At 38.8% G+C, this 15287-nt stretch overlaps 2 non-coding genes across 2 annotated transcripts; one reads left to right on the forward strand and one right to left on the reverse strand.

Moving 5' to 3' along the window:
- Positions 1-1470: 1470 nt before the first annotated feature.
- Positions 1471-1557, reverse strand: TRNAS-UGA (transfer RNA serine (anticodon UGA)). The gene has a single exon. It is a non-coding gene; the product is annotated as a tRNA-Ser (tRNA).
- A 4305-nt stretch (positions 1558-5862) lies between these two features.
- TRNAR-UCU (transfer RNA arginine (anticodon UCU)) lies at positions 5863-5936 on the forward strand. The gene has a single exon. It is a non-coding gene; the product is annotated as a tRNA-Arg (tRNA).
- The last annotated feature ends 9351 nt before the right edge of the window (positions 5937-15287 follow it).

The following is a 15287-nucleotide window of genomic DNA, read 5'->3' on the forward strand; positions in this document are numbered from 1 at the left end:
AGACTCTCAATTGAGTATCCGCAACCTGGCTGGCAAAGAATACAACTCTATTGCCATCAACGTATTTGATTCTTCTTTCTTGTTCGGATACAGCCACGCTTCCTGAATCTAAAGCTACCTAACCTTCTAACCCAGTACCTACAATGCACCTTTCAGGCCTAAAAAGTGGAACTGCTCGTCGCTGCATGGTGGACCTCATTAATGCACGGCTTGCCTCATTATGCTCAATAAAAGGAATAAGAGAAGCTCCGATTGAAAAATGTTGTAAAAGATGCACGTTATGAAAACGGGCTTGTTCCCATGTAACGGTTAGAATTTTTTGTCGGTAACGCGGGGTCGAACGCCATTCAAATCGTTGCACTTTGCCTTTCCCTCTTCCCTTCAGTCGAGTGGCTGAAGCCCCTCTTCTTTTAGTCAATACGCTAAAGCTCCTCAAAGCTTTGCTTTGCAAAGCAGAGCAAAACAAAGTAAAGCAAAGCAAGCAAGAAAGTCTATAAAAAATAAATAAAAATAGCATAACGAATGAGGGACATGACAAAAGGATTGGCCCTTCAAAACATTTCAATATTACGTTTTATAAGCACCTTATTGTAAGTAAGTAAGTTTTTGTGTTCCAACATTATGTTTTTGCCAATACCTTGCGTCTTAACATTATATTTCTAATTATTGCATGCTGAAAAGTTTAGTCTTTGCGTTCTCACGTAGGATATAGCGATTTCTAAACACCTTGCCGTTTAGTTATTGCATTTTCGTCACGTCACGGGTTCGCGATTTCTAAGTATGATTTACTTTAAAGCTTACCATTTAAAAAGCGCAAAATACCATTGAAAGCGAAAAGGCTAAGCTTACCTTATTGTATTGAAGACGTTGCTTATCTTTGAAAAAAGTCGATTAACGATAGCCCAAGCAAAAATACCTTTTTGATTTGAATAGACGTTGCCGACAGCTCGTGCCTATAGGTGTTGGGTTGAGTCCCATGTTGCCGTTGCCATTACCATTTTTAGAACCTGGCAACAGACTTTTACAAAGGTGATAAGCCGGAGGAAGATGAGATGACGTCAAATCAGCATGCCCCGTTATCTCTAGGCGACGCATGTGCTACAATATTGCTAGAGATAAAGAGTCGCGAGGGCGTCCCTGGGTCGTACGTCTCCGCTTATATTGGTTTTTTACGTATACACTTAGTCGCAGAAAGCAGTGTAATCAAATGCCTAAAGGTATTCAGGTTGCCGGGATTGGGTTTATGGTGGTCCACATGCTGATGGACCTCCCAAAATGTTCCTTTCACCCGTTTGATTGCCAAGCAGCTTGTTATCGTTACTCGATTGCTCTTGAGTCGTGGTTTCAGGGGATGCAGTGTCGAATGGTGGCAAAGCGATTTGGCTTGGCTCTTAAAAAGCTAGCTTTCCCAATCAAGTTAGAGGGATGAAAAACATACTACATAAAAATGCTAACTTCTAACCATACTTACGGATGAAGAGGGATTCGAACCCCCGGTATTCAAAAGAATACTTCGGTTTTCAAGACCGACTCTTTAAACCGCTCAGACATCCATCCATTTTTTGGCAAGATTATGAGCCATCAATAATCAACCAACACAGGTTTTTGTAAATTACATGCAACACAAAAGAAAAACAAATAGGTCATATTGGCTGGGATGGGGGCCTAATTGATTTCTTTTTTTTCTCATCACATCTATTTTGGATAACACTGGTTAATAGATTCCTTTTTTTTAAGCTCAGTTATCTTTTTTTGCTTGTGTAAAGACAATCACTATGTTACGCTTTATTGAACACAACAACTAACATAAGGGTTTCTGTGGAAACTAAACTATAGGAATCCTTTCTAGCAAGTAACTAAATGGCTTGGCAAACCTCTAGCAAAGCTTTGACAGTTACGGGCTCCGCTTGACCTTTTCCATTGGCCGTATGGTCGACCAAAATTGATTGCGATTACTGAGGGCAAAAATTTCAAATTGCAGCCTTTTTGCTTGCCAGGTTACGATCTTTTGTCTTGACGCAGGCTATAGCCTAAATTACAAAGAGCTACAAAAGCATGCTGACTTAACGTCATCTCCATTTTTTGTTGCTTTCCATAATACATTGAAATTACTGTAATTTTTAAAGTAGCAATAAAAGGAATATCAGCTAAAGCAACGCATTGCATTGCTTAATAGTTTTAAGTTATCATTTAATGTAATCTACTTTAAGTTTGCAATAAAACAAAACATCAATGATAACGTTGCATTGTGGGATAATAAAGGAGATCTCTGTGATCAAGAAGAATGATTCGTAATAGCTTAAGTTTACTAGAATAACTTTACATGAGTTTGCAGGGGAGAGACAGAAATGTAAAGCTCACCTTTGAAATAACGAACTGATAAGCCTCAAAAGCAGATGTGTCACCTTTTTGTGGCTTCTATAGCGAAAAAAGGGATTCGAACCCTCAACCCCAGCCTTGGCAAGGCTATACTTTACCATTAAGCTATTTTCGCTGGCTCTCTTTGCACCTTGGCTGTTGAGTTAATTGGAATCATTGATTTGCAATTGACAGTTGATTTTGGCAAGTTCAGACCACCAATCTTAGGAAAGGCAAAAATTTATATACGAAACCACGTAAAATGTTTCGCCTTTCTTATCCCCTACGAGAATCGAACTCGTGTTTTCGACATGAAAAGACGATGTCCTAACCATTAGACGAAAGGGACTTATAGGCAGGCACCTGGCCTTATATTTTATGATCAAAATCCTGGCTGAGGATTCGTTAGTTGCTAATGTTTAAATAGTTCTAAGATTTGACAGTAAATAAGTGTGCTAAGGCATTTGCTTTATTACTTTTGTATGTTTTTTGGGCATGTGTTTATTTGTTTACTGGCTATTCTCAATATATGTGAAATTGTTGTCGGTTTATTAAACCATCTAAGCATTGAGTAGAGGACACCATTAAGAACCAAATCGGCCTCATTTAGCATATCACGAGCATTCAACACGGAATTGATTATTATATATTATTGTACCTTTAGTAACTATATCCGTATTAGATATTCTATTTTATCATCTGAAACAAGTAAGAAGATCTAATCCATATTCAACTTATTAAAGAATGTTAAAAAATAGTAATTTACTTAAGTCTATGAGAACATTTGTATAAATATTAAAGCAGTGCAATATTGACCTTGTTGAGAGAATTGGATGATAAAACGCACTTTATGCCAAATCAATTCAACAGTTAATAAAATAAATAGCATAATGGATGCGAGCATGATAAAAGCAAGCATAATTAGCTTTTTAAGCACCTTGTCGTTTTTGCGTTCCAGGATATGGTGCTTTCCAAACACCTTGTCGTTCTTGTGTTCTATGGCTAACGTTTTTGCGTTTTATGGCGTTTTTCAAACAATAAGTTCTTCAGTGCTATAAGAATCAACGATTAGACTGGTCCTTAGTTAGTGGGCCTTTGGCCTTGCCGATGATAAAACGTTTTATTGTTAGAAATCGATTTTAGGTTGATATAGAAGACATAATAAATTATTGACTCCTATTCAGTTAAGTGACGTTTTGTCGTTGATACGCTAAAGCTCTTTGGCAAGCGGTTTTCTTATAGTGTCGTTAGCCAACATCCGTTTTCTTGCATAAAGAAACAGTCATTACCAATCGAATAGAAGATAAAAAAAATAAACTAGCATTGCTTTGAAAGGTTTGTATAGATTTGTTTCATATAAGTATTGGTAACGGATGCACTAATCAATCGTTTTGCCATCAAAGTCCTTGAAACAATTACTTCACATGTGCCGGCAAAGTGCTGGCAAGTCATATCCTATTTCTTGCCGGCAAGAACTTAATATTTAAAGCCATAAAACGCAAAAACTAAACGCCATAGAATGCAAGAACTTACCTTTTTTAGAAAACAAGGTATTAGTGAAAATGCCATAAAACACATTAATGGCAAAGTGTTGACATGTCATATCCTATTTGAAACTAAATAACTTTAGCCTAAAGAATAACGTGGTTAAAGTTATAAAACACAAGGTACTGACGAGCCATAGAATGGCCAAGTATTGACGAGCCATATCCTATTTTTTTAGGCAAAAACAACATATTTAAAGCTATAACATGCAATAACTAAACGTTGTCGAAAATGCCATAAAACGCATTACATTGAAATGTTTTTAAGGGAAGCATGTACATTTTTAAAGGAACTGGCTACTCTTAAAGTACTAATATGGGTTTGCAGGGCCAGCGTATATCCAATAAGCTAGTTTCATATTAATTTTCTTCATATATCTTTCTATTTATCCAATACCCGAAAAAATCGTTTTGAAATAAAAAGGTTTTCTTTTCAAAGGGAAAAGGAATTGAAACCGATGCGTTGTGACTTTAAGATCTTTTACCTTTGTTTGCCGTTCATTCCGGCCTCTTTTATCTTTATTCACTTTATGGTTATCCTTACGGGCACGTTTACCAAATAACATAATCTGAAACAAAAGAGATTCGAACCCTCGACAGCATGGTTCGTAGCCACGTGTTTTAATCCCCTGGGGAGAGGAGAGGAAGTGAAATGAATGAGGATAAAAACGTGTCCTTTAGCAGGCCTGACATTGCCGCTAGGTGATCTAAGCGAATCGCCCATCTTGCCTTAACATACCAGGCTAGACAATCTAGCAAGGTGATGAACCAAGGCAAAGCAATTCCGTCAAGAGGTGTGCCAGCTTATATGACTTTAATAGTAAACAGCAAGAATGGCATCATTTTAGCTAGGCCATCAAAATCAACGATTTAACCATCAAATAAAATCTATCACGGATCCAGTTAAGGTGCCATCCAATCTCGCAGAAAAAAGATTATTCCAATAGCGCCTTAAGGTGATTTGCTTAGTATGCGCGAAAGCCAGCGATAGCACGTAAAATTATTATTTAAGTTTGAGTCTTGCATCCGGAGAAAATGGAGTTGAACCCTTCTCGCCCCGATCTTTTTGAATAAAACTACCAGATGGCTAACATCCTGTTTATCATACTATTCATTGTACTGTCTTAATCTTTATTCCATATATCGTGATATCTGGTTTAAAGTTTAAACCAATTCTCATACCATCTAAACTGTCGAATCCTAAACTCATTCTTTTCTTGTTGAAGAAACACTGTCCTCGATGCTAAAAGAGCTCGCGAACACTAAAGCGCTGATTACTCGAATAGCCTTCCGTACTCTCCGAGGGCACGCTTGTTTCGATCTAAGAAAATAAGCTCATGAACTTGATCTTGTTTCGTCGCCGAAATCGGATTTCATTCGTTAGATGACCGAAAAAAAGAAAGGTCTGACCCAAATATATCGTAAAGCTTCAGGTCATGCCTCCTGTATAGAATCGCCATGTGCTTGGTTTAGGGTTTGCCCCATTTTTTCTTTTACATGTCATTTTATCTCCCGAGATTAGTCTTCTTAGGATGGAACACTGGGCGCCATTAATAGCGGGCGGAATATCCGGAAACATAAGTAGATATTTATCTTGTATTGCCCTCATCTCGAATCGATGGTTGAGACAAAGCAAATCCAGAGCACAACATGTCTCCCTAAGGATGTGCTCTAGCAGCCGCATTAAGGTGAATTTGCTGGTTGCTCTGGGCCCCTATATATACAAACTGAAAGCAAATCGGAGTTTAAATTGAGGGACCATGTCCTATTCGACGTGTTGCCAGATAAACGTGGATATGTTTTCTGCTTGCTATGGGCACATCATAGTCAGGCCCAAGTGCCACTTCTTCAAACCTCCTTTCGTTTACAGAGAGCGGATTATCAAGAAGTGGCTAAAGCCCCTTGAAACGGAACAGATTTTAAGTATGTCATATTTACCTAGAAGTGTTTATAATGCATAGCATCCTTAGCTCAATCGGATAGAGCAACAACCTTCTAAGTTGAAGGTCACAGGTTCAAATCCTGTAGGATGCGGAAAGTCATTAGATCATATACCATAGGGAATGCTTTGCTTTTGTTTAGGGCTAGCAAGTGAAAACTATTTTCAACTGAACCAATTTCATGCTTCGGTCACTTTTCGCTTAATATATAAGGTTACCTGCCTTCCCTTCACTTCTGAAACAGCCATGAGTACAAAGAACCAATGCTCGGATTTTTAGGAAACGAAAAAAGACCTTGTCTTACGGATCTGGTCAAATATTTGACATTTTCCATGATTCTCTTTCTTTTAGGTATTCGGGAAATTCTACCAAATAAAAGAAATATCATTATCATGCCGACGTTAATTGGGTCAATGCCATTGACTGTCAATTTGAACTTTCCAGTATTTTCTGTTTATTTGGATGATATGATGGGTCAATCACTCGCTTTACTAATGTTAACGATGGCAGTTGCGGAATCCGCGGGCTGGCCATTCTGGCGGTAACTTTTCAAATTCGCGGAACCATTGCCATGGAATTTTCCAATCGCATAAAGGGTCGAACGCCATTCAAATCGTTGCACTTTGCCTTTCCCTCTTCCCTTCAGTCGAGTGTCAAATAGTTAGAAAGTTGGCCTGCTATGGCAAAAATGAATTATTATCTATTTCAAAGTGTGAAACAAATAATCCGAAATAATTTTCTTTTATTGTTCACTGATGAATTAATAATGAATTGATTTTGCCGGGATGTGTGCTGCCAAAGTGTCTAACAGTTTTTTACCCCGGCCCGTTACGTATTTTTAATCGTTCACCACCATCTATAATGTACGAAACTTTTATTGGCTTCTGCTAGTTCGTAAAGGTCATCTCTCTTTTTACGAACATTTCCCCTTTTATGATAAGCATCCGGTATTTCGGCAGATGAACATTTACTCAAACTCTAGCCGTTTCCGTTTATAGTGTTTCATTTGACAGCTGCTTCTATGATCCAACGAAAAGCTAGGGTTTCTTAACGTTCTTTAGCAATAATCTTAGGTACGTTACGAGTAGTCCCTGTGATTCTCACTTTTTTGACCTCGCAGGTAGGTTTAATGTTTTCTATAGCATTAGTTAAAAGTGTGATAACATGAATATTAGGTTTAGCTTGGAAAGGGGGACAAAAGGTCCGGAAAACAATAGCATAAGAGTATGTTCTCTTACCATCGGTCATAAGGGAGTAAACTAGTTTATTAACCAACCTTGTTTCTCTAATATCCAATTTCCAAACATAGCCGAATCTATTAGAACAATTGTATGTGCTTTGCTTGCGGCCTCTTTTAAATGACAAAAGCCCTGTTGAAGGTACATAAGGAGAGTTGCAATGGGATTAAGGCAGATGGCTCTTTGTCTTTGGATTTTTTACCGGTCGTTCTGATACAATTTCCAATAAGTTAGACCAGTTTAGGGAGGATGGACAAAAAGAGTCACCATTTGTTGATTTGACTTGTTTATTCGTATTGAAGCTTTAGGTCTTTTTACACCATACTTGAATCTGCCTTATTTTCAACCCGGCACTCCTTACGGATCTTTTACTCCTCAGATGCGATGGTGATTTACACCAGACAGATCTTTTACTCTACCTCCTCTAACCATAACCACGGGATGCTCCTACAAATCATGACCTTCGCCGAGGGTGTAAGCAATGATATTCCGTCGATTGCTTGAACGTGCTTTAGCTATCTTACATGAAGCCAGATTAGGTTTTTTTGGTGTTCTTGTTGAAACACGTGGGCATACTCCAAACTTTTAAGGACATTAATTCGAAGCTCAAGTACGTGTTTTGTGACGTTTCGCTTCTCTACGATGACGAAGCAATTGATTTATGGCGGGCATGTTTCGTAATCCGTATATTTTCTATCGCATACAGCCCCATAAAGTTATCGCTAAGGGTTTCTTTTTTTTGCTCAGCACTGTTAGCAAAGCGGCAAATATGATAAAAAACGTGTTACATGCTATACTGCCTATTTAAGAAGGGAACTACAAGGTACTTCCAGAGAAAGTGCCCTGTACAACGGCCATTCGCAACTTCCTACCACGATTTGGCAGTATACCCAAGACTGGTTCCCCAGAGGTTCTGCAACCATAGCGAACCCTAGAAGGGACCTGAAAGGGACTATTAAAGAGTTTTTAGGGTGGACTACCCTGCCACCAGAGCTGGTTCTCGAGGAATTAGACATGCCACACGGGTATCTAAGCTGGACTTATGGTTAAGTCTAAGGCTCCTAATACGTGGGAGGCCTCGGGTTCGGCCAGAAATTCCAACGCAGGTGCCCTGCCTGTCCGTTCGGCGAGTGTCCTGCCTGTCTCGTTCGGATGTGCAATAATCCAGCACCTAAGGCATATGCCACTACGCATGGCACTGAACCAAGTCATTCCAACCCATCGGCACACACGGAACAGTAAGCTATCGGAAAAAGGACAATCAGCGCTTGTCAAAGCCAGCTGCCATATATGCTCGCAAATGAATACTTCCGGTTGCCAACATATGTAGCGGTGCCCCGGGCAATGACCTGGCTGGGGATAATATAGACTCGGAACTGCATGCAGTTTCGGGTTCAGTGGCTCGGGCATTGCCCAAGCAAACGCCAGGGTCCATCTTAGAGTTAGGATTGAATGGGTTAGAGAGCTAGAAATCCACTCGACAGTTGTTTTCTGTTCCATGGAACGGTACGTTTATTTGCCGAATTGATACGATCTCCATCAGCAAGTTCGGTTCGGCACAGGTGTTATGGCACTCAGCTAGCCCAGCCATTCCCTCAGCAGGAACAATGTGATTCTTGGCCGGTAGACAGTTTCCAGTGGCAACTTTTAAGCCCTGTAACGGGAAACACAAGTAAACTAAGGTCAATGATCTCTCACTGCTGGGCTAGCAAATACATAGATTGAAAGCAGAAGGTCCACCCACGGTGTGCCTCGTGTGCTTCTGTGCACTTCGGCAAGCTAAGCCTCTGTGTGCCGTGCCAGCCCTTAGTGAGCATTCCTACGCCTTTGGCAATCACCCCGAAATTGCCAGCATCCCCTACCAAGCCCTGCCCTTCTTGCCCAAGAAGCTGGAATACCTAGCCTAAGCCCTTGAAAAAAAGCTGGAATTCCTAAACTTTAGGAGCCTTCAAAGGGAATCCCGTAGGCTACTGCCTTTATTCCAAGCTCTGGAACCGTTGGCGAGGCCTTGAAAGAAGACCTTTAAGGCATTCTCTTTCAATGAAGAACTTCCGTAGGCTACTGCCTTTAAGCAAGCTTAAAGCTGGAAGTACTAAGCCTTCGAAAGCCTTTCAAAGCCTTCTGAAAGCGGGAATACCTACCCGAGTGCTTCCCTATTATGGGGCCTCAATCCCGGGTAGGAAAAGGAGTAGTTATCACGAGGGTCTGCCATTATCGCACCCTATTTTCTTATTCTCATTTCTTCCGAAATCATCCTTTTTGCTTTAGGTATAGCACTAAGCCCACCATTATTAGTATCACTATCATCATATTCTCCTTCTCCTTCTCCACCTCCATCTCTTTTACTATATAGATAAATAGCCATCAATACACCAGTGAAACAACCCAGGTTTATAATCATTGAATTTTACAAATACCAGGGATAGTTGGACATTACATCTACCATACTTGTAGTTGCTTTTTCTACTACATCTGATGCTTTTTCTACTACATTTACTGCTTTTCCTAGCATATCCGTTGTTTCTGATGGTTGTGATAGTGCTGGCTTTTCTATTATGGTTGTTAACGATAACGCCTTTTCAAATGAGTTTACCGGATTTTCCTTGCCTCCAAACCTAACACAAAAATCTTAATACACATAAATTGTAACTAAAAAGCTAATAAAAGGACTAACCGTTTCTTATTCTCATTAGGATGAGCATTGGAGCTAATGAAAGGAACGTAACCAAACATACGAGGCTAGCTGACGGGATTCAAGGCCTGAAACTCTTAATCTTAACGTTGCACTAATTCAACTTTTGGCTTTGCAAGTCCAACTTTTAGTGTTGCAACCCATACTACAAACATAAAAACTAGGAAATTGCTTGAAATAACGACTGCAAGCCATACAATACAAGATTGTTTGAAATAATGACTGCAAGCCATACGGAAAATACAAAAACTAGAAAATTGCCATTACCCGCCTGAAACTCTTAATCTTAACGTTGCACTAATTCAACTTTTGGCTTTGCAAATCCAACTTTTAGTGTTGCTAATCCAACTTTTGGCATTGCAAACCATACGTAAAAATAAAGCATAAACACTAGGGAACAGCTTGAAATAACGACTTAAGGCAAAAACACTAAATCTAACATCAGAAAACCATGACCCTAAACTTGCATTGGAAAATGGAAAGCTAGTAAAGGAATAAGCCTTTAGTAAAGAACTAAGGTAAAATGGAAAGCTAATAAAGGAATAAGCCTTTAGTAAAGAACTAAGGTAATATGGGAGGCTAGTAAAGGAATAAGCCAAACGTAAGGAACCAAAATGACATGAAAGGCTAATAAAGGAACGAACTAAACTACAAGCATAACCCCAAGGGTATGGATAAAAAGGAGTGCCTTCGGGAACGTGGATACAGGTGGTGCATGGCTGTCGTCAGCTCGTGCCGTAAGGTGTTGGGTTAAGTCCCGCAACGAGCGCAACCCTCGTGTTTAGTTGCCATTACTCAAATTGGAACCCGGCAACAGACTTTTACAAAGGTGATAAGCCGGAGGAAGGTGGAGATGACGTCAAGTCAGCATGCCCCGTTAGCTCTGGGCGACACATGTGCTACAATGGCCGGGACAGAGGGTCGCGACCCCGTAAGGGCAAGCTAACCTCAGAAACTCGGCCTCAGTTCGGATTGCAGGCTGCAACTCGCCTGCGTGAAGCCAGAATCGCTAGTAATCGCCTTAAGGTCAGCCATACGGCGGTGAATCCGTTCCCGGGCCTTGTACACACCGCCCGTCACACTATGGGAGCTGGCCATGCCCGAAGTCGTTACCTCAACCGCGAGGAGGGGGATGCCGAAGGCAGGGCTAGTGACTGGAGTGAAGTCGTAACAAGGTAGCCGTACTGGAAGGTGCGGCTGGATCACCTCCTTTTCAGGGAGAGTTCATACTTATTTGGCACTTCGGTTTCCTGCTCACTCTTCCAAGTCTTGGAAGAAGTGATTTACACACCCCGAGTTTTTCGAAGCGATTGCCTTGTTTGCTTTGATGATGGCCTTTTTGACATTATTTGTATTTTAAATAAATTCACCGAATAACGAATGGGTTGTACCTGGAGCAGGGATGGGGGCTTGACTAATTCCTTCCTTCTTTTTGGTTTGGCCCTTTTGACCGAAAAGGTTAAGCATGGTAATTGATCATTTTATTTGAAATCAATAGAAACTAAGGTGTCTTTGGATTTTGGGCAATGACAGATTCGAACCACGTAAACGAGGCACTTTATTGACTGGGCTAATTGCCTTCATTATTTGAGCTAATTGAATAGAGGTTTTTATTTTGTTCAACGGTAGTTAGGATGTAAGGATAGATTCATTTCCTCCTCAAAAGACTGCACCATGATACAGGCTATTGTTTCGTCTTTTGGGACTCAACTAATTATCAATGCCCGTGGCATTCATTGGGATCGTTGGAGCTCAACTAACTAAACTATCGATGCCTATGGCTAACAAATTCATTTTATGCCCAAACAAACACGCAGACATGAGGATTTTTATTTATTTCGATCAAATGGATAAGGAATGTTAGCATTATTAATTAAAATAATCTATTGTATTAACCTTGGCTGCTTTCTGTCTGAGAGCCAGAGCAACTATGCAATTATTTGCGTTATCATAGAAATTTCGTATTTGCTTTATTTTCGAGACGCTATCTGTTTTTTTTTGTTTGATTTTTTTTTGGCATAAGGTAGATAATGAATTTATTTAGGAATTCGTATGCAGGAATCGAAAATGTAATCTGGCTGGTTTCCGATGGACAGAGCAATTTTCATGAATGTTGAGCACATACTTTGTGCCGGCAAAGCCGACGCAAGTTCCTTTTTTAAGTGCTAAAGCGTTTTAGCCTTTTGAACCAAAGCCAATAGGATGTAAATCGATCGACCTTTATCACCCCATATTATTATTTATAAGCCATAGCTTACTTCGATCTTATTTATCCTTCATAGAATCTTTGGAACTTTTTTGGCTGCTGCATTGTTAATTGGTATTTTTTTTTTGAAAGTTGGTCATTTTAGCCTTATTTTTGAAAGTTATTATTAATGTGCCTTCTTCGTTGGAAAGCATTTCCATTGGTTTATCTTAGGCCTAGTAAATTTCATTTTTTTAGCTTTGTCTTATTATATGAGTAATGGGGTTTGTCATTTATGGTAAGATTTCGGATTTATTTTAGATCTGTCTTAAGTTTATATTTTTGGAATCGTGATGTTATTAGTTGCGGTTTTTTTGACTTTTTCGAAATTTATTCAATTTTCCATTTTGTAAGCACGGGGAGTAAGCTAACCTCCCCAGGCAAAGATTCTATTTCGACAAACTAAACCTCTTCATCGAAAAATCAAAAAAAATTGAAATTGATCCTGGCTATGATGGTCTATATGTTGATGGACTGTTTCTATATCTTACCAATAAATAAGTTAATGGACTGTTTCATAATGTTCAACGTGTTGATGGACTGTTTCTCTATCTCATAATACTTACTAATAAGCTGTTGATGGATATGTATAACAATGTGAAAAAGGGATAAGAAAGAACCAAAGGACATTTGTTTTTAAAGAAAAAGAAGAAGATCCAATGCATTGGTTATGGTTTCGGTAAATGCATTGTACCATATTTCTTTCTTAATAAAAAAAGATGTTTCTAATTAAACTGTTTATAAGAGTTAAATGGGACAAATACATTGGTTATGGTTTCGGTAAATGCATTGGCTATGTTTTTGATAAATGCATGGGTTCTGGTTTCAGTAAATATATTATCTATGGTAAATGCATAGGTTCTGGCAATGATAAAATCATATCAAATATGTCTTTCATATAGTCAATCTTATTTGAAAGTAAATACATCGTTTTTTAAATGCATTGGTTCCGAGGAAAGCACTAGTTCAGGAGACTATATCAAAAACCAATAAGGAGAAAAGCCACTAAAAAACCAATAAAAACAGTTGTAATGACTATCGTACTTACCTAAAGCGTTAGCTTCTCGTCAATTCCTTCTATTTTCAGCCATACTTTACTCTCCTGCAATGAATCCTTTGGTTTCCGGTAGATGGAAGATCTGCATGAGCGATACAAGAATTCTTGTATAATAACAATCTTTGGTATCCGGAATGTAAGATGATTCGCCTTGCCAGTGGCCGTTCCGCTTACGGTTGTTAGTAAAAGCTAATAACTTACTAAGAAATCATCATCAACCTTTACGAATAGCCAATTTAAAGCTCTGGCTATTGTCAGAATGCACTGCTGTATAGATTCAATAGCTAGCCGAGAATACATAATGGGTGCCGGTTTTTATTCTTCTCATTGAATTTCATGCATATGGAAGATAGGAAAGAAAACTGAAAACCGAGCAAACTTAGGAATCGTTAAAAGGATTATTTAAGCATGATTTCCTTGTCTCTTTCCTGGAAATTTATCTCGTTAACGCAACTATTATTTTGCTTGTGTATGGAACTTTATTCAGTACTTCTAAGCGATATGACTATCCATTGTTAGTACGCAATGTGACTTGGTTAGGTCTACTTAGTGTTATGCGCCTAGGACGGCACGTTTTAAGAGGCAAAGATTGGAAACTGTTGTCTAAATGGACTCTTTGACCCACAGGAATTGAAAACTGTTGTTGGGAACTATAGCATAGGAGCTATTTACTCGCTGCAGGACTAATTGCGCACAGTAAAAGCAAGGTAACTTTTTTTGATGTTTCGGAAGGCACTTGGGTTTGAACGCTACTGTTTATGTGCGGTCATTTCTTTATAGGTTGTTACGATGAGCGGCTTTCGCGTGCGTGGCGCTAAACGGCGAATTAAGTTTCGGATGTGCAATCCAGGGATCACCTAAATAAATCTCTTATATACCATAACAATTAACTTTGATAGTAATAAGGAATAGCTGTCCAATTTTTGACAACTGGAGCTTTGTAAATCAGTAAGGTGAAAGATCCTGCCATAATGTATTCCAGAAATTATATCAGGCAATTGAAATTGGGCATGCAATAATGTCTTTTGGCATGGATAGTTTTGGGGAAAGGGTAGTGGAAAATAACTTAATGTTTTATAAACGGACGTGCTAGAGCATTTTTAGGATGTTGCACTTATTCGATTAGGGAAAAAGAAATCATATAAAATGAGCAAGCCAGTGAAATATCGATAAGAGCTGACAAATCGATAAGTTCATCTAATCAATTTCGGCTGATGAATCAAATCCATTTCTCCGGAGGTTGGCTAAGAGAGTCGCAATGAGACCTTAACAATCGGATATAAATCAAATAAATTGCAATATATATGGGTTTTCAAACATCGAACTTCCTGGCCTATACAGTGATAATAATTAGGTTATTTTAGCAATTGAACTAACAAAGAGAGCAGCCCAGAGACGAGACTTTTTTAGCTTTGTTTTAAGTATAGGCTCTGGATATAAAATAATAAAGATTTTTTATATCCTTTAAGTGAATGGCTACGTTTAAATCGTTAGACAATATGCTTAGCTAGTAAATTTTATTGCGACACACCCATTTATTAGCCTCATTATATATTTGAAATTGGCGGCTTTAGTGTTCATAGGGATGAAACAACATGATATGAAATTTCATTTATGTCAATGAAACCCCCTTAGTTTATTGTATAACTAAACATTTTCTAATACAAAATAAACCTTTTTGTGGAATATGATTGAAGCCCTTGGGAAACGGGTGCAACAACATTTAATAACGTTAAGTGCATTGCCTGAACACGGCAAATGGACGGACAATGAACGAAGGCATAATATAGGCTATATGCATTGAATATAAAAATAGATGTCCAAAAGGTTAGCTTATGCAAAAAGCACATTCCATTATATACAGGTTTGGTCTTTTTTTGTTTCGTCAATTCTTAGAAGTTATCATAAATGAGCCATATGCAAGGAAACTTGCATGTATGGTTCTGACCGGAAGATTAAAATCTATTTCACCGGTTTCTAATAACCTTTATACTGGTCGCTGCCGGCGCACCTATAATGTTTGCTAATTTACTTTATAATACTTGTATAAAAGATGATTTAACCTATTTTTTTGAAATCTTTTTATTGTTAAGTACAGTTAGTATTCCTGCTATGTGCCTTGATTATTTCGGACGGGAAGGATTAAATGCCCCTGAATCTATCGTGCTGATTCCACTTTCCATCCGCAGCATGCCTTTTATGATTTCAGCTTG

The sequence above is a fragment of the Lygodium microphyllum genome, unplaced genomic scaffold (assembly GCF_053477565.2).
Source record: "Lygodium microphyllum isolate KBCC unplaced genomic scaffold, Lygodium_microphyllum_v1.1.10 scaffold_42, whole genome shotgun sequence".
NCBI lineage: Eukaryota > Viridiplantae > Streptophyta > Polypodiopsida > Schizaeales > Lygodiaceae > Lygodium > Lygodium microphyllum.